The following is a 16,110-nucleotide window of genomic DNA, read 5'->3' as shown; positions in this document are numbered from 1 at the left end:
CTGCATTCATTCTGTAACTTTAAAAAAAATGCTTCCACAATCAATAAGCCATGGGATTTGCCTGAGTCTGGACTCTCAACCTCTCTTAAACAGAAGGGAGTAGACCAGACTCCTGCCTTCAGGGGAGGGGTATTCCAAAAATAGGTTGGGACACTCAGGCACTTGCCTGCTCTTGGGGACCTGCCTTTGTCTATTTTTTAAATTTTTAAAAAGCCTTTATTGAAGTATAGTTGAGTTATAATGTTGTGTTAATTTCTGCTGTATAGCAAAGTGACTCAGTTGTATACATATATAGGTGTATTTTTTTTCATATTATTTTCCATTATGGTTTATACAGGATATTGAATGTAGGTTCCTGTGCTAGAGAGTAGGACCTTGCTGTTTATCCATCCTACGTATAATAGTTTGCTGTTCCCAAACTCCCAGTCCTTCCTTCCCTTACCCCTCCCCCTTGGCAAGCACCAAGGGGTTCTCTCTGTTGTCTCTCTCTGCCAGTGAGTCTGTTTCTGCTTCATAGAAACGTTCATTTGTGTCATATTTAGATTCCAAATATAAATGATATTATATGGTATTTGTCTTTCTCTTTCTGACTTGCTTCACTTAGTATGATGATCTCTAGGCCCATCCATGTTGCTGCAAATGGCATTATTTCATTCTTTTTAATAGCTGGGTTCCATTATATGTATACACAATCACATCTTATCCATTCATCTGTAGATGGACATTTATGTTATTTCCATGTCGTGGCTATTGTAAATAGTGCTGCTATGAACATAGGGGTGCATGTAACTTTTGAACTGTAGTTTTGTCTGGGTATATGCCCAGGAGTAGAAATGTTGGCTCATATGGCAACACTGTTTTTAGTTTTCTGTGAAACCTCCATGCTATTTTCCATGGCAACTGCACCAACTTACATTCCCACCAACAGTATAAAGTGGTTCCCTTTCTCCATACTCTCTCCAGTATTTATTATTTGTAGACTTTTTAATGATGGCTATGCTGCAATTCATGGGGTTGCAAAGAGTTGGACACAACTGAGCGACTGATCTGATCTGATTCTGACAAGTGTGAAGCAGTACCTCATTATACTTTTGATTCGCATGTCTGTAATAATTAGCAACGATGAACATCTTTTCGTGTGCCCATTGGCCATTTGTATGTCTTCTTTGGAAAAATGTCTATTAGCTCTTCTGCCCATTTTTCTATTGAGTTGGATTTTGTTGTTATTGTTATCAAATTATATGAGTTGTTTGTATATTTTGGAAAGTAAACCCTTATTGGTCATATCATTGCAAATATTTTACCCCAGTTCATGACTTGTCTTTTCATTTTGTTTATGGTTTCCATTGCTGTGCAAAAGCTTATAAATTTGCTTAGGTCCCATTTGTTTGTTTTTGCTTTTATTTCTATTACCTTGAGAAACTGATCTAAGAAAACATTGGTATGACTTATGTCAGAGAATGTTTTGCCTATGCTTTTAGGAGCTTTATGGTGCTTTTTCTTATTTAAGTCTTTAAGCCTTTTAGAGTTTACTTTTGTGTATGGTGTAAAGGTGTGTTCTAACTTCATTGATTTACATGTGGTGGTTCAACTTTTCCAACTGCACTTGAAGAGACTATCTCTCCCTTATTGTGTATTCTTGCCTCCTTTGTCAAAAATTAATTGTCCATAGGTGTGTGGTTTTATTTCTGGGCTCTCTATTCTGTTCCATTGTTCTATATGTCTGTTTTTGTGCCAAGACCACACTGTTTTGATTATTGTAGCTTTGTAGTATTGTCTGAAGTCTGGGAGAGTTATGCTTCTTGCTTTGTTCTTTTTCCTCAGGATTGCTTTGGCAATTCTGCATCTTTTATGGTTCCATATAAATTTTAGGACTATTTGTTCTAGTTCTGTTTTTTAAAAAAAGTCAAAAAAATTTGATGGGGATCGCATCAAATCTGCAGATTGCCTTGGGTAGTGTGGCCATTTAAACAATATTAATTCTTCCAGTCCAAGAGTGTGGGCTATCTTTCCATTTCTTTGAATCATCTTCAGTTTCTTTTATTAATGTTTTGTAGTTCTCAGCATACAAGTCTTTCACCTTGGCGAAGTTTATTTCTTGTCTTAGTTATCAAAGATTATAAGTGTATAATATGGAGAAGTATAGAACAAAATACAGTTATTAGAGGGCAGTTGCTCCACAGTATTGTGGTGGCCTCTGGCACCCATCAACACGAATCAAGCACAGATGTACATGTGTCCCCTCCCTCCTGAATCCCCCTCCCATCTCCCTGTCTTTCCCACCCCTCTAGGTTGTCACAGAACACTGGGTCGAGCTCCCCTGTTTTATACAGAAAATTCTCCCATGCTGTCTGTTTTACATATGGTAACGCATATGTCTCCATGCCATTCACTCAAGTTGCCGCACTCTCTCCTTCCCCCACCGTGACCACAAGTCTGTTGTCAATATCAGCATCTCCATTGCTGCCCAGCAATTAACTCATGCATGCGGAATCTAGAAAGATGGTACTGATGACTCTGTTTGCGGGTTTATTTCTAAGTATTTTTGATGCAGTTTTAAGAGGGATTGTTTACATTTCCTTTCCAATACTTTATTGTGAGTGTGAAGAAATGCAATTGATTTCTACATGTTAATCTTGTATCCTGCTACCTTGCTGTGTTCATTTACTGGTTCCAGTAGTTTTTGTGTGTTGTCTTTGGGTTTTCTATGTATAGAAAAATACGACCGCTTCCCAGATCTGTGTGTCATCTTTGTGTGGGGGCCATGCTAATCCTCTGTGTATCATTCCAATTCCAACGCATGCGCTGCTGAAGCTAGCTCCTGCCTTTGTCTTGAGGGTAAAGTTTGAAGCCTTCCTAGCTGGGACAGTCTAACCTTCAGGCTCCTGTGCCGCTGCTACCCTTCAGGCTTGGAGCTCCGGGAAATCCAAATGGATTGCCTTACCCTAGAGCCCCGCCCACCCTCCCACGTACCGTGTCTCCTCTATGCCTCTTTTCAGCCTGGCCTTTCCCTGGAACGCCCTTGCTCTCTATCCTTCTGGCTGAATTCTGCCTGTGTCCAGCTCAGTTGCCATCCCCTCATAAAGCCTGCTTGCTTTCTTCCTGTGGGACACTACCTTCCCGCAGGACACCGGCACACCCACTCTCGGGGCATACTGTGGATGAGTCTGTCCTCTCTACTAGACAGCTGCTGGGGCAGGTCTGCTGATTCCTTCCTTTCCCCATCCTGCCAGCCTCCTAACCCAGATTCACTCCCAGGCCTGCACAGAGAATGGTCAGTAAATCTCTTTGAATGATATCCCAGGTCCTTTAGAAGCACCCCATGAGTCATGAATGTGCCACATTCTGCTTGGACCCTAGTAAACACCTCCATCAGTCCCTGTAGGACCCTCTGTCCCCATAATCTGGTTCCCACTTGGGACATTATCACTGTCAATATAGTCAGCCTGTGGCTCTGTAGGCCACTGCCCTGGGCCCACACCTCCCAGCCACCACCTCAGAGGAGCTGGGTTCTGCAGTACACATGCACACACACCCCATATACTCAAGCCTACAGTGTGAACCCAGCGTGTCCATGCTGTGCACACCATTCTCCAGGCCACTATGATCAAATCCCCCATGAGGCTTTATGACCAGGATCAGCCCAAATGTCCTGCATCAGGTGCTAAGCTTACCTCACAGCTGTCATGCCGCTGACACAGGACACACTCCACCGGAGTCACACACTGCATAGACCATGCAATTGTGGAGCGGGGAGCCTATAAGCTGCCATTCAAACCAAGACGCTGGTACAATAAGCCAAATATCCCATCCGTAACCTGCTCTTCCACACAGGCAAAACATCTGTACAATTGACATGCATAGGGCCCACGAGTATTATTTACACCACATATATCAGGAGTTTATGTGTTTGCATAAACTCACTGTTTGCACACACATATGCACCACTCTTATGGCAGAAAGTGAAGAGGAATTAAAGAGCCTTTTGATGAAGGTGAAAGAAGAGAGTGAAAAAGCGGGCTTAAAACTCAAAATTCAAGAAATGAAGATCATGGCATCCGGTCCCATTACTTCATGGCAAATAGATGGGGAAACAATGGAAACAGTGAGAGACTTTATTTTCTTGGGCAACAAAATCACTGTGGATGGTGACCGCAGCCTTGAAATTAAAAGACGCCTGCTCCTTGGAAGAAAAGGAATGGCAAACCTAGGTAGCATATTAAAAAGCAGAGACATCACTTTGCCTACAAAGGTCCATCTAGTCAAGGCTATGGTTTTTCCAGTGGTCATGTATGGATGTGAGGGGGGGACAGTAAAAAAGGTGGAGCACTGAAGAACTGATGCCTTTGAACTGTGGTGTTGGAAAGACTCCTAAGAGTCCCTTGGATAGAAAGGAGATCAAACCAGTCATTCCTAAAGGAAATCAACCCTGAATATTCATTGGAAGGATTGATGAAGCTGAAGCTCCAGCACTTTGGCCACCTGATGCAAAGAGCTGATTCATTGGAAAGACCCTGATGCTGGAAAAGATTGAAGGTAGGAGGAGAATGGGGATGACAGAGGATGAGATGGCTGGTTGGCATCACTGACTCAATGGACATGAGTCTGAGCAAACTCCAGGAGGTGGTGAAGAACAGGGAAGCCTGGCGTGCTGCAGTCCATGGGGTCACAATGAGTTGGACAGGATTGAGCAGCTGAACAACAACAGGGCACACGTACATGCAGGCTTACCGAGAACAGCCTACAGAACACCTGAGTGTTACAGGGAGGCAGCCCACCACACCCCTCCCCTGCCACAGTCGCATCCTGTGTCTCTGCCCCCTCCACGTTGTGCTCACACACTCTACATGCTCATGAAGACCCCTCTCCCCACCAGCAATGGGATTTCCCAGCAGTTTAGAGGCAATGGTTTTTGGCACTTTTTTAAAACCACTAAGGAAATCATGAAACCTAATGCAGAGCAACTGGGGCCATATGCTGTCAGTGTTTGTCCAGGAGGTCCCGAAGATTCCAGCCAACTTTGCGGGGACTTTGCCTGGCTCCGTCCACGGAGGAAGTCAGGCCCAGAAGGCCAGTAAGAGATGACCTGATCCTCTGTGGCCAGAATCACCCCCACCCCCAGGCCCTTAGGAAGTGCCAGAGTGCTTGACAAGGCTCAGTCCTCGGAGAGCAGGAACAGGAAAGGGAGGCTGTCGTAGGAAGCTCCTTTCTCTTAACTAAGAGCTGAGGCCTGTGTGTGATGTTGTGAGCATCCCCAGGCATCAGCAGCAGCAGCATCCCTGTAACCAGCTTTCTCTCTTTCAAACAATGTATACTATGATGGGTCTTGGCACAGTCCCCAGTCTGACTCTCACTCCCACTACCTGTTATTCCACCTTAGCTTGGTTCCATCAAGCCTTGAAGGCTTCTGATTTATTTTTTTAATATTTATTTATTAGGCCACACTGGTCTTAGTTGTGACATGTGAACAATTAGTTGCAGAGTGTGGGATCTAGTTCCCTGACCAGGGATTGATCCCCAGAGCCCCTGCTTTGGGATCATGGACCACCAGGCAGTTCCAAGCGTTGAAAGCTTTTGGACTTCAGGAGCCTCCTAACATAAGATACAAATGCCCCCTAAGAGTTCCCACCGTAAGCCCCTAGTAGCCATTCTTGCCTCTGCCATCAGCATACATTTAACAACAAATTTGTAGAGAAGCACCCAGGACAGGGCCTGGCATATGGTAGGCCCTCAGGACACTGGAGTCCCTGTCACACTGCTGCCCTGTTTGCAGGCAAGGTGGCCAGGTCTAGAGGAAAGAGACTGGGCTGTGGAGTCAGTTGGCTCCTTTCCCACAGCATGACTAAGAGCAAGTGACCTCTCTAGCCCAATTTTCCCTTTCTCTAGGATGGTTCTCTCTCTAGGAAGGTCATTCCTTCCCTTCGAGCCTGTTAGTGTTTGACACAGGCTGGCACCAAGGGGTTGGTTAAAAATCTGAGTCTCCCTCCTCCTGTCTCCGGCACTGGGGATCGGTCAGTCTGTCCTAAGCCAGTGGCTCAGTCCTGTCTGTAGGCGTGAAGGGGCGTGGACAGGGGTAAGGACCAGAGGCCCTGCTCCCCCTTCTTCAGGTCTTCCCACTATGCATATACCTTTGTGCAAGAGCTTTCCCAGGAATTTTAGATTTGAGAGCCCCGTGATAAGATACAAATACCTCTGAAGAGTGTTCAGTAAGCTCTTATCAGTCTGTGATGCCTTCTTGGAGCTCACGAGAGGGAACAGTTGGAGAAGAGGAAGGGGCTGTAGATAGGACAAAGGCATCAACAGAGAGAAGAGAAACTTGGTTTTGCCAGTTGAGTCTCCAGGAGGACCCCAGATTCTGCAGCCAGCAAGTGAACATAGGCTGAACTTGACTCTAAATATCCTCTTTTGGCCACACTCACTGTGTCTCAAGTCTTCCTGAAGTGTCTTGGTATCTGTTTGGTAACTGTTAGGAGGTGTCTGTGCTCCTCTAGGGAGACCTGAGGGGTCAGTTATGTAGCATATTTATGCAAATTAGAAAATGAAACACCCCTTTATCAAGACAGTCTATTGGCATCTGCCAAAAAATTGATGTAATAAATACACAAGCTGTAGTGACTGCCATTTGAGTGGCTCCTGAGGGTTGTGCAGTGCACAGCCTGAACAACTGTACAGAGCAGCCTCCGATCACTGGTAGCCTACTCATGTTGGACAGATACAGGGTTTCCAGGCCTAACCTTCAGCCTCTCTCCAACTATCCCCTGGGGGGCCAGATAGAATAACTCAGCCATACAGGCCCTCTGCATCATCCGCTTGGCACAGGGAAACAGGAATGGGTGTGACAAGAGACCTCCATCCCCCTCCCCCTCTCATTTCTCTGGCTCTCCGCTCCTCATGCTTATGCAGAGTTTCTCCTCCCCAGCGTGCACTGGCTGTCAATGCTGCTTTATCAGTCACACACTAATTAGGTCCAGTGAGGTTTGCTCTGCACTGGAGGGGCCTCTGTGGCTGGTGTTCAGTCCAAGCTGTTCTCTTTGCCTTTGGACCTCGTGTCGCTCTTTCTCCCTGGAAAATCACGCATGAGTCTCCGCACCTGGGAGTCCCACCGCCTGAGCCTTCGAGCTGATCGAGTAAAGCTTTAGCGGCTGCTCCCCATTGCTTACATTACTGCCTGAACCATCCCCCTACCCCATCCTGCTATCCATGGAAAAATTGTCTTCCACTAAACGGGTCTCTGGTGCCAAACTTTGGGGCCAATACTGTAAACAGTGAAGTGCTTCTGGTATTGGTGTGACATTGGGCACCAAATCAGCCTGGTGGGTGACCCTGAAGCTCTAGAAAGAGCATGGGAGACAGGGAAACAGGAGAAACCAGAGGATTGGGGAGGCCACTGCAGAACTTCTGGAAGTAGGGAGGGACCTAGCCTGCAACTTCTCCTGCCACAGCCTCATCATCTGCCTCACCCTGCTCCCCCACTAAAGGATAAACTCCATGAGAGTAGTGTATGCATGCATGCCAAGTCACTTCAGTCGTGTCCGACTCTTTGCGACACTATGGACCATAGCCCACCAGGCTCCTCTGTCCAAGGGATTCTCCAGGCAAGAATACTGGAGGGGGTTGCCATGCCCTCCTTCAGGGGATCTTCCTGACCCAGGGATCGAACCCACATCTCTTATATCTCCTGCATTGGCAGGTGGGTTCTTTACCACTAGCGCCACCCGGGAAGCCCCATGAGAGTAGGGACATGCTCTGCTCTGCTCACCCAGTGTCCTCTGGCCTAGCACAGTGTCAGGCATGTTCTAGTGCTTCCAAAACATTTCCTGAATGAGTGAATGAATTTGATCCCTATGCAATGAGTGCTGGCTGTGGTCAAGGTTCCAAGCCAGGACTGGGGCCACGGGGCTGAGAAACAGACCAAGTCTTTACACTCATGGGACTTATGTGAGGATGAGAATTCTAGGAGAATGAGAGCTGATTTTAATTCATCACAATTGTGATAAGTGCCACCAAGGAGCCGGTAACAGAAGCCTACTCTTGAAGTGGGAAGACGGGAAGGTAAAGAACATGGGAGCTGAAGGCCCCCTTGCACTGCGTGCTTAGTCACCCAGTCGTGTCCATCTCCTCATGGACTGTAGCCCCCCAGGTTTCTCTGGCCATGGGATTCTCCAGGTAAGAATCCTGGAGTTGGTAGCCATACCCTCCTCCAGGAAGGGCCCCCCTTAGGTCGAATCTAATTTAGTGTGATGGTTAGAGAGTTCATGGCCTGTCACCACACCAGATCTGTGGTAGATGCTCAACAAGTGTTTAAGAGGACTTACCTGCAAGTCCAGTGGTTAGGACTCTAGGCTTCCACTGCAGGGCGCATGGGTTCAATTCCTGGTCAGGGAACTAGATCCAGCATGCCACATGGCATGGCCACAAACGTGGTTGAGTACTGAATGGGTAAATAAATGAGGCTGGGTCACCGTGAGCCAGTGTCTTTGCCTCACGGAAACCCACATACTCTGATGCCAGGTCCAGGGCCCTTTCTTGCCTAAACCATCCCTACTCCTTTAGCAAGAAGACCTGGGGGCCAAGCTGACTTCCCTGCCTTCCTGTCCCAGAGTCCTCTCTGCTGAGCTCCATGGACCTGTAGAGCATGCCCACCCCCTCGGCCTGGACCTAGGGAACCCAGTTCACTCCATTTACACTGCCTCCTACCAACAGAACATGTTGAAGGGACCCTGAGGTGAACTTGCACAACTGCCTACCCCTTTTGTGTGAGGGAGGGTCAACCACTTTCCATCCTTCTCCTCCTTTCATTCCAAGAAGTATTCATTAACCTCCTGCCCATTGCAAGGAGAAGAGATGATCAACACAAGGCACCCAGCTGTTGACGAATTTTCCCAAATAGGGCGGAACTACAAAGCAGCATACTGCAGGGGAGAAAATTCAGTAAACAGTATTTGAAACAAATGTAATAGAACATATAACTCATTACCCACTGGGGTCCAGACCCCTGCTGCCACATTGCACAAGGAAGCAGGTGGAAGGCGGGGAGATCTGCAACTCTGCAGTGGGACCAGCTCCGGAGCTTCCGTTCAGCCAGCCACTCTTTCAAATCAAGTTCAAGGTGTTAATAGCCTAGGCTGCATCTATAATGAACAGGCCTTTGGATTGGAGGAAGAATTCTCATCCATCCTCCATTTGCGGAGTGAAGACACTGAGCAGGACAGGCAGGCTTCCCCCTACAGGAGCTGGAACCCTGGGAGCCTGCCTCTGGGAGGTGGAGGGCTGCCCTTTCCTGGACGGGGGGAAGGGGTGTTGGGAGTGGGCTCTGCAAGTGTAATGGGGATAAGTAACAATATCAACTTCCAGGTGTTGAGAAAGAGCAAGTGTCTCAGCTTGGCAGGTGGCCTTCCCTCAAGGTCAGGGCCATGTCCTCTGGATGCTCTGTGCTTAAGTGGTGAGCGTGCCATCAATAGGAGTGAGCAAGGGCAGCATAGGCTACCCCAGAGTTTTACCACATCTAGGCTCTTCACATACTGTGCTGACATAAGAGCCAGGAGATTCAAGTTCCAAAGCCATCCCTCCCAGCGTTGGCTGTGTGACCTTGGGCAAGTTGCTTTCCCTCCCTTGGCCTCAGTTTCCTCACCTGTAAAAGAAGGCAGCCAAACCAAGTGATTTGCAACATCTTTTCCAGTTCTGGTACAAGGAGCTATCACCCCACTGAGAATCTAGAAGTGAATATAATGAGATCCTGGCTCCCTGAGCTTACAGCCCAGGGCAGAGGCAGGATATGTGACCAATCCCAGCCCGTGCATTAGCAGCATTGGTGGCCACCCAGCTGGTGTGATTCTCAGATTCCAGGAGGGCTCCCTACTCTGGGCCTGCATTCCCATCTTTCCTCACTTCTTCGGGTTAAGACCCCCTCCTGCAGGCAAGAAGATGCTCAGAGAGGCAGAGCTACAGGGTCCTTAGAGATGATCCAGCCACTGGTTCCCAACTAGACACGTACAGAAGCTGCAGCAGGTTGCCAGGAGCGATTCTGAACATTTTACAAAGCCTACAGGCAATTTTCCATTACCTAGGATGAAGCTCACTAAAACACCAAGGTTTTTCTTCTGCTGTTAATTAGAATTAAATTAACTCTGTGATCTTCCAGGTGAGCGTAGGTTAATCAGAAGCCCTGATTGGTTGTAGGTGACATCATAGGAATTTCTAGGTCATGGTTGGTGGACAAGATGCTGCCACCAGCATCAGCCGGCATGTGGTCACTGGCCAAATTGCACCTGTTCAGTACGTGACTGGCCTTGGACACCAGCGCGTGGGGACAGCAGTGTCTCTCAAATTGAGAGAGCTTTGCAGACAGGGGACACCAATAAGGCTTCTTGATGGTGAAAAGTTGGGGAGACTGATTTCAACAGCTGCCTGTAATTAATAAAGAAACCAAGACCTGTGTGTTACCTAGTGTGAACATGAGTCAATCAGAACAGAAGATTGTTTTCCAGCAGTAAATGTGCTTAGTTGCTCAGTTGTGTCCGACTCTGCGACTCCATGGGCTGTAGCCCACCAGGCTCCTCTGTTAATGGGATTCTCCAGGCAAGAATACTGGAGTGGGTAGCCATTCCTTTCTCCAGGGGATCTTCCTGACCAAGAGATCGAACCTGGGTCTCCTGCATTGCAGGTGGATTCTTTACCGTCCGAACCACCAGGGAAGCCCCTCCGGCAGTAAGGTGTATAGAAATTCTGGATGGAGATTTTGGTGAACAACTTGAATAAAGGCCTTAAGGTACTCCTGGCTGGGAGTGAGCAAAAGTGCTAGGCTATGTGAAGCGTGTGAGATGCCAAATGCAACCCCCCCTACTTTCTTGGGTTCTTGTCCTGTCCTTTTTTCCAGAAGGTGAAAAGATCAACAGATGTGGATTCAAGGCTGGTCTGGGCCAGGCACTAGGCTGGGGAAGATGTGGTAGATAAATCCCAGCTCTGCCTCATGGGCCGACTCTGACTTTCAGTCTCTTTCTCATGATGGCGATGAATCTGATCATCTCTAAGATCCTATTCAGCTCAGAGTGTCTAGTCTTCCTGAGTGGGTGCACTCGAGGCCAGCAGGGTAACTTTCTGACTGTTATGTCTGACCCTCAGCCTGGCCGGGGAGGGTTTGGGCAGGAGGTGGCAGAGTGGGACATGAAACCACAGACCGGGATCTGGCCCGGCTTTCCATTTGCACAAGAGCCCCCAGGGAGGCCCAGAGTTGGTGTGGCAGCACGGGACTTTTCCTTAGACCAGGCAACAGTCTGCTTCCTGTGTGTGACGGGAGCCACAGAACCAGGGCCCCTCACTCATCTGTCCAACAGTATTTATAGAATACTTCCACTCCATGCCAGGGACTGAGCTAGGAATCCTGGGGCAGCCAAGGCAGATAAGATCCCTCTTATCACAAAGCTTCTTAGTCTAACTGGAGGAGCCAGTAAATAAGTGGGCAAATAAATGCATCCAGATGCAAGCATGAGTGTGCCTGTGTGGACACTGCCTGGGAGCTGCCCAAGGGCAGAGACCAGGTCACAGGCTCCTGTGTGTCCCTGGAGCCCACTCCCAGGGCTGGCTCAGAATCAGCCCCCACTCAGCAAACATTTGTTGAATTGCTTGGCATGAGAAAGAAAGCATATGGAGATTGCTCAGTCCTTCTGATTCTGTCCACCGTAGAAGCCAGCATGCACACACAGACATCTCATTTCAATTAAACAACAGTTATCGAGGGCCCATTACACACAAGGACCCCAAGCTCTGAGAATCTAGATGCGAGTACAGTGAGGTCCTGCTCCCTGAGCTCACAACCCAGGGCAGACGCAGGCATTAAGAGCTAACCAGGAGCCACCCCAGTGTGCTAGGATGGTGGTGGCTGTGTGTGTACCCAGTTCCTACCAGGGCAGCACAGGTGGGCTGGGGAGGGAACACACAGGAGGGAAGGATGAGGAAGGACTCACAGTTTTATACCCAAATCCACACAGATGGATAAATAGACACCTCCAGAGACAAACACACACAGAAACTCACAGGTGTGTGCCCTGACTGCCTAAGCATGCATGCATACTAAGTCGCTTCAGTCGTGTCCGACTCTGTGCAACCCCATGGACTGTAGCCTGTCAGGCTCCTCTGTCCATGGGATTTTCCAGGCAAGAATCCTGGAGTGGGTTGCAATTTACTTCTCCAGGGGATTTCCCAACCCAGGGATTGAACCTGTATCTCTTACATCTAACCTGCATTGGCAGGCGGGTTCTTTATCACCAGCACCACCTGGGAAACCTGGGAAATGCCTAAGCATGTATAGACATAAATAATGACCCCTGCAGGCTCGGGTGCCACACAGGCCATCATGATTAAGGCCTGTTAGCGTGCCCCAAAATGGGGAGATGAATGTGTAAGAGAATGGCCTATTGGAGGCGGGGTGTGGCAGTGGGCACCCTGAGACTCACCAGACCTTGGCCAGGGGATACTTTGAGGTAGGTGGGGCTATTAGTCTAAACCTGAGAAGTTAGGTTGATTATTGGCTTGCTGTGCATGTCCATCACCAGAGACAGCCAATCAATTATATGCCAGGCCTGACCCCGTAGATCAGAGGACAGAAAGTAGGGAATGTGGTAAAAAGTTTCCCTGTTAGTATTTGTGCTTATTGAGGAGTTTGAGCCTGGTTGGATCAGGGCCAAGAGGTGGAGGAGGGGGAGCTGTACCAGGCTCACATTCCTTCAGGGCAGAACCGTGTACTTTAGAAACTGCCCGCTTCCCCATTTGGGTTGTTTTGCCATTCGGAGCTAACAAATGGGAAGTTTTGGGCACTAACAGCCTGGGGCACATGGTAGCCCCTCAGTGAGTGGTCATTTCATCCCCCAGAACTGTGGTAAAAGTTCAGGCCTGTTCAACTGTGGTAAGGGGAACCAAGAAGACAGCCTGGAGGAGGTGGCAGGAAGCTGAAACTGGGGGCGTGAGGTCACGTGCCCGCTGTGAACAGCTCTCCTCTCCTGCACAGGGCCGGCATTTGTTCGAGTGAGAGATGGAGCCCTCTACCAGAGCTGTCTTCTGCTGAAACCTTAGAGGGTTTCGTGTATTCGTTTCATGAGAGATACTATTTCTTTGTAGTAATGATAGCGTTTAGTGTGCTTTCTGCCTGCCAGGCCCTCTTCGATCTGCTTCACGTGCTGTTGTTCAGTCAATAATGCCCAACTCTGCAGCCTCATGGACTGCAGCACGCCAGGCTTCCCTGTCCTTCCCCATCTCCCAGAGCTTGCTCAAACTCATGTCCATTGAGTCAGTGATGCCATCCAACCATCTCACCTTCTGTTGCCCCCTTCTGCTGTCCTCAGTCTCTCCCAGCATCAGGGTCTTTCCCAGTGAGATAGCTCTTTGCATCAGGTAGCCAACTATTGGAGCTTCAGCTTCAGTCCTTCCAATGAACATTCAGGGTTGATATCCTTTAGGATGAACTGGTTTGATCTCCTTGAAGTCCAAGGGACTCTCAAAGAGTCTTCCCCAGCACTACAGTTCGAAAGCATCAGTACTTTGGTGCTCAGCCTTCTTTATGGTCCAACTCTCACATCTGTACATGTGGAAACTACTGGAAAAACTATAGCTTCATATGTAATAACTACTTTAATCCTCTTAACAATACTATGAAGTAGGGACATTATTATTCCAATTTGACAGATGGAAGAACTGAGTCCCCAAGAGGTTCAGTAGATTGCTCAAGGTCAGGCAGTGAGTCAGTGGTAGCAGCAGGATGGCACTAGAGTCCATTCTGTAACCCCCGGGCTCTGCCACCTTTGTGGGAAGATCTGGTTCTTCCTCCTTCACCCCTCACTGATACACCATGGGGCCCCAGATAAGCCCCTGCCCTGCTCTGTCTCCCTTTCCTTCTCTGGGAAGCAGAAAGTCTTCTCGCCTGGTGACTTCCCAGAGCCGTTGTAAAGCCAGGCTGACTGTCCATAGCCCTGTACAGGCTGCTCTGGGAGAAAATGGGACCTGGTGCAGCCTTCTGGGGACAGATATTCTGAGCTGGGTGCTCTGCATCTTGCCCCCTGGAGCAGGGCAGGGTGGGCAGTCCTCTCAGCCCCGCCAACAGATCCACAATTGGACTCACAAGCCCCTTGAAATCTCCTCAGAGAGCAGGGATTGGAGACACTAATGACGATTCCAGGAGAGAAACCCCTTCCTCTTAAAGTAAACTCATGCAGAGAAAATCATAAACTAAGCATGCAATTTACACCCCGGCCAAGGCCCTCAGAGCTTAAACATATTCTTCTGGGCTATTTATGCTGCTGCTGCTAAGTCACTCAGTTGTGTCCTACTCTGTGCGACCCCGTAGACGGCAGCCCACCAGGCTCCCCCGTCCCTGGGATTCTCCAGGCAAGAACACTGGAGTGGGTTGCCATTTCCTCCTCCAATGCATGAAAGTAAAGTCACTCAGTCGTGCCCGACTCTTAGCGACCCCATGGACTGCAGCCCACCAGGCTCCTCTGACCATGGGATTCTCCAGGCAAGAGTACTGGAGTGGGTTGCCATTGCCTTCTATTTATAGTCCTGGAGAAATTAGAATTTTTCTGGGTAATGGGAGCACTAGTAGATTACAGCTGGTCAGGATCGGCCAAAGACTGGCCTGGGAGTGGGAACCATGGAACCTTCTGGTGCGGGGCTCCACACTTCCCAGTCTCTCCTCCCTGACCCAGCCTGGGCAGGTGGGAGCAGAGAGAAGGGCTAGAGAGGAGCCTCTTCACCAAGGGCCAAATAAGATCTCTCTGTGACCTGAATGGGGATGAGGCCAACGGCCTGGGACCCTGATAGTTGAGAAATGAGCTCCCCTACTTCAAGGCTACCATTTCACAAATGCTGGAAGTGAGGCTCAGAGAGGGGCAGTAACCTATCGAATGTCACACAGCTAGTGGGGCCCAGGTGAGCTCTGGTGTCCTGGCCCATGCATCAGCATTCCCACAGTAAACCTCAGCACAAGACCTGAGAAGTTAGCTGGAGACACTCCTTGGGGGGAGACGGTGGGAATTCAGCATCCCAGTCTGTGCACCAGAGCAGATATCCCCAACGAGGGTTCCTGAGTAGTGAAGACATGTCCTGGGGACTCCGAGAGCCCAGATTCCCTTCCCTCACATTCAAGGCTGCCAATGTCCCACCTTTAAAAATATATTTATTTGACTGCATCGGATCTTAGTTGTGGCATGTGGGATCTAGTTCCCTGACCAGAGATCGAACCTGGGCCCCCTGCATTGGGAGCACAGAGTCTTAACTGCTGGACCACCAGGGAAGTCCCCCAACACCCTTTTGAAATATCTCCCTTACCCCTCCTTACAACAGACTCCCTCCTCCTGCTACCCCTAGAACATTCCCAGCTCCCATACTCCTCTGCCCTCTTGTTCACACCCTTCCCACCTAGACTGCCGTTAACCCCACTTCCTCTGATTAACTGAATTCTTCCACCCCTCAAAGCCTCTAAAGTCCCCATTATTGGTAGCCCTGTGACTTGCCCTCACTCTTAATGCCTTACTAGAGCTAACAGCCCACCCAAGGAGGTCTGGTGCAGTGGATCCTGTAGAGTGTCACCCAGATACACCATTCAGGATAAAGGCGTGCAGTTTCCTCCCAACTTCAGGAAACTTAGTAGCTCCCAGATGAGTCTCTCTGCAGAAACTGCCTTCCATCAAAGAGCACAGATTCCCCTGAAGTCATGCCCCCTTCCCCGGGGCAGTGGATACCAATGACTGGTCAGGGGTATGGAGCCTCTCTCTCCCTTTCCCCTGGCAGGACAATTCTAAGGGCCAACCAGCTCCAGAGCTTCCTAGCAGAACAGCTGAGGCTATTGTTGCAACTGTACCAGAGTTCAATTTCTGTCTGTCCTTCCTCCTTCCCTTTCCCCTCGTAGGGATTGTTCTCAAGAGCCCACTAGTCTCCATTTCAGAGAATGTTTTCCAAGGAAACTGGTTGCCAATGCTAAAAACAGAATGGTTAAGCAGCCAGCTTGGCTTCAAATAGAAATCAACCATAGTTAGCTCCGTGACCTGCAATGATGCTGAGGCTCTAGTTCCTATCTCTTGAGGATATTGTGAAGATTAAATGAACTGATGGTACCTGATA

At 48.8% G+C, this 16,110-nt stretch overlaps 1 protein-coding gene and 1 non-coding gene across 10 annotated transcripts in view; one reads left to right on the top strand and one right to left on the bottom strand.

Annotated features, from left to right (window-relative positions):
• MEGF11 (multiple EGF like domains 11) overlaps window positions 1–16,110 on the top strand; it is a 393,564-nt gene that overhangs the window by 339,619 nt on the left and 37,835 nt on the right. The gene's annotated exons all lie outside the window — the stretch shown is intronic.
• On the bottom strand, window positions 2,715–2,821 carry LOC112448592 (U6 spliceosomal RNA). Its single transcript, XR_003036976.1, has one exon. It is a non-coding gene; the product is annotated as a U6 spliceosomal RNA (small nuclear RNA).

The sequence above is a fragment of the Bos taurus genome, chromosome 10, assembly GCF_002263795.3.
Source record: "Bos taurus isolate L1 Dominette 01449 registration number 42190680 breed Hereford chromosome 10, ARS-UCD2.0, whole genome shotgun sequence".
Lineage (NCBI taxonomy): Eukaryota > Metazoa > Chordata > Mammalia > Artiodactyla > Bovidae > Bos > Bos taurus.
This window is presented reverse-complemented; position numbering and strand designations above follow the sequence as displayed.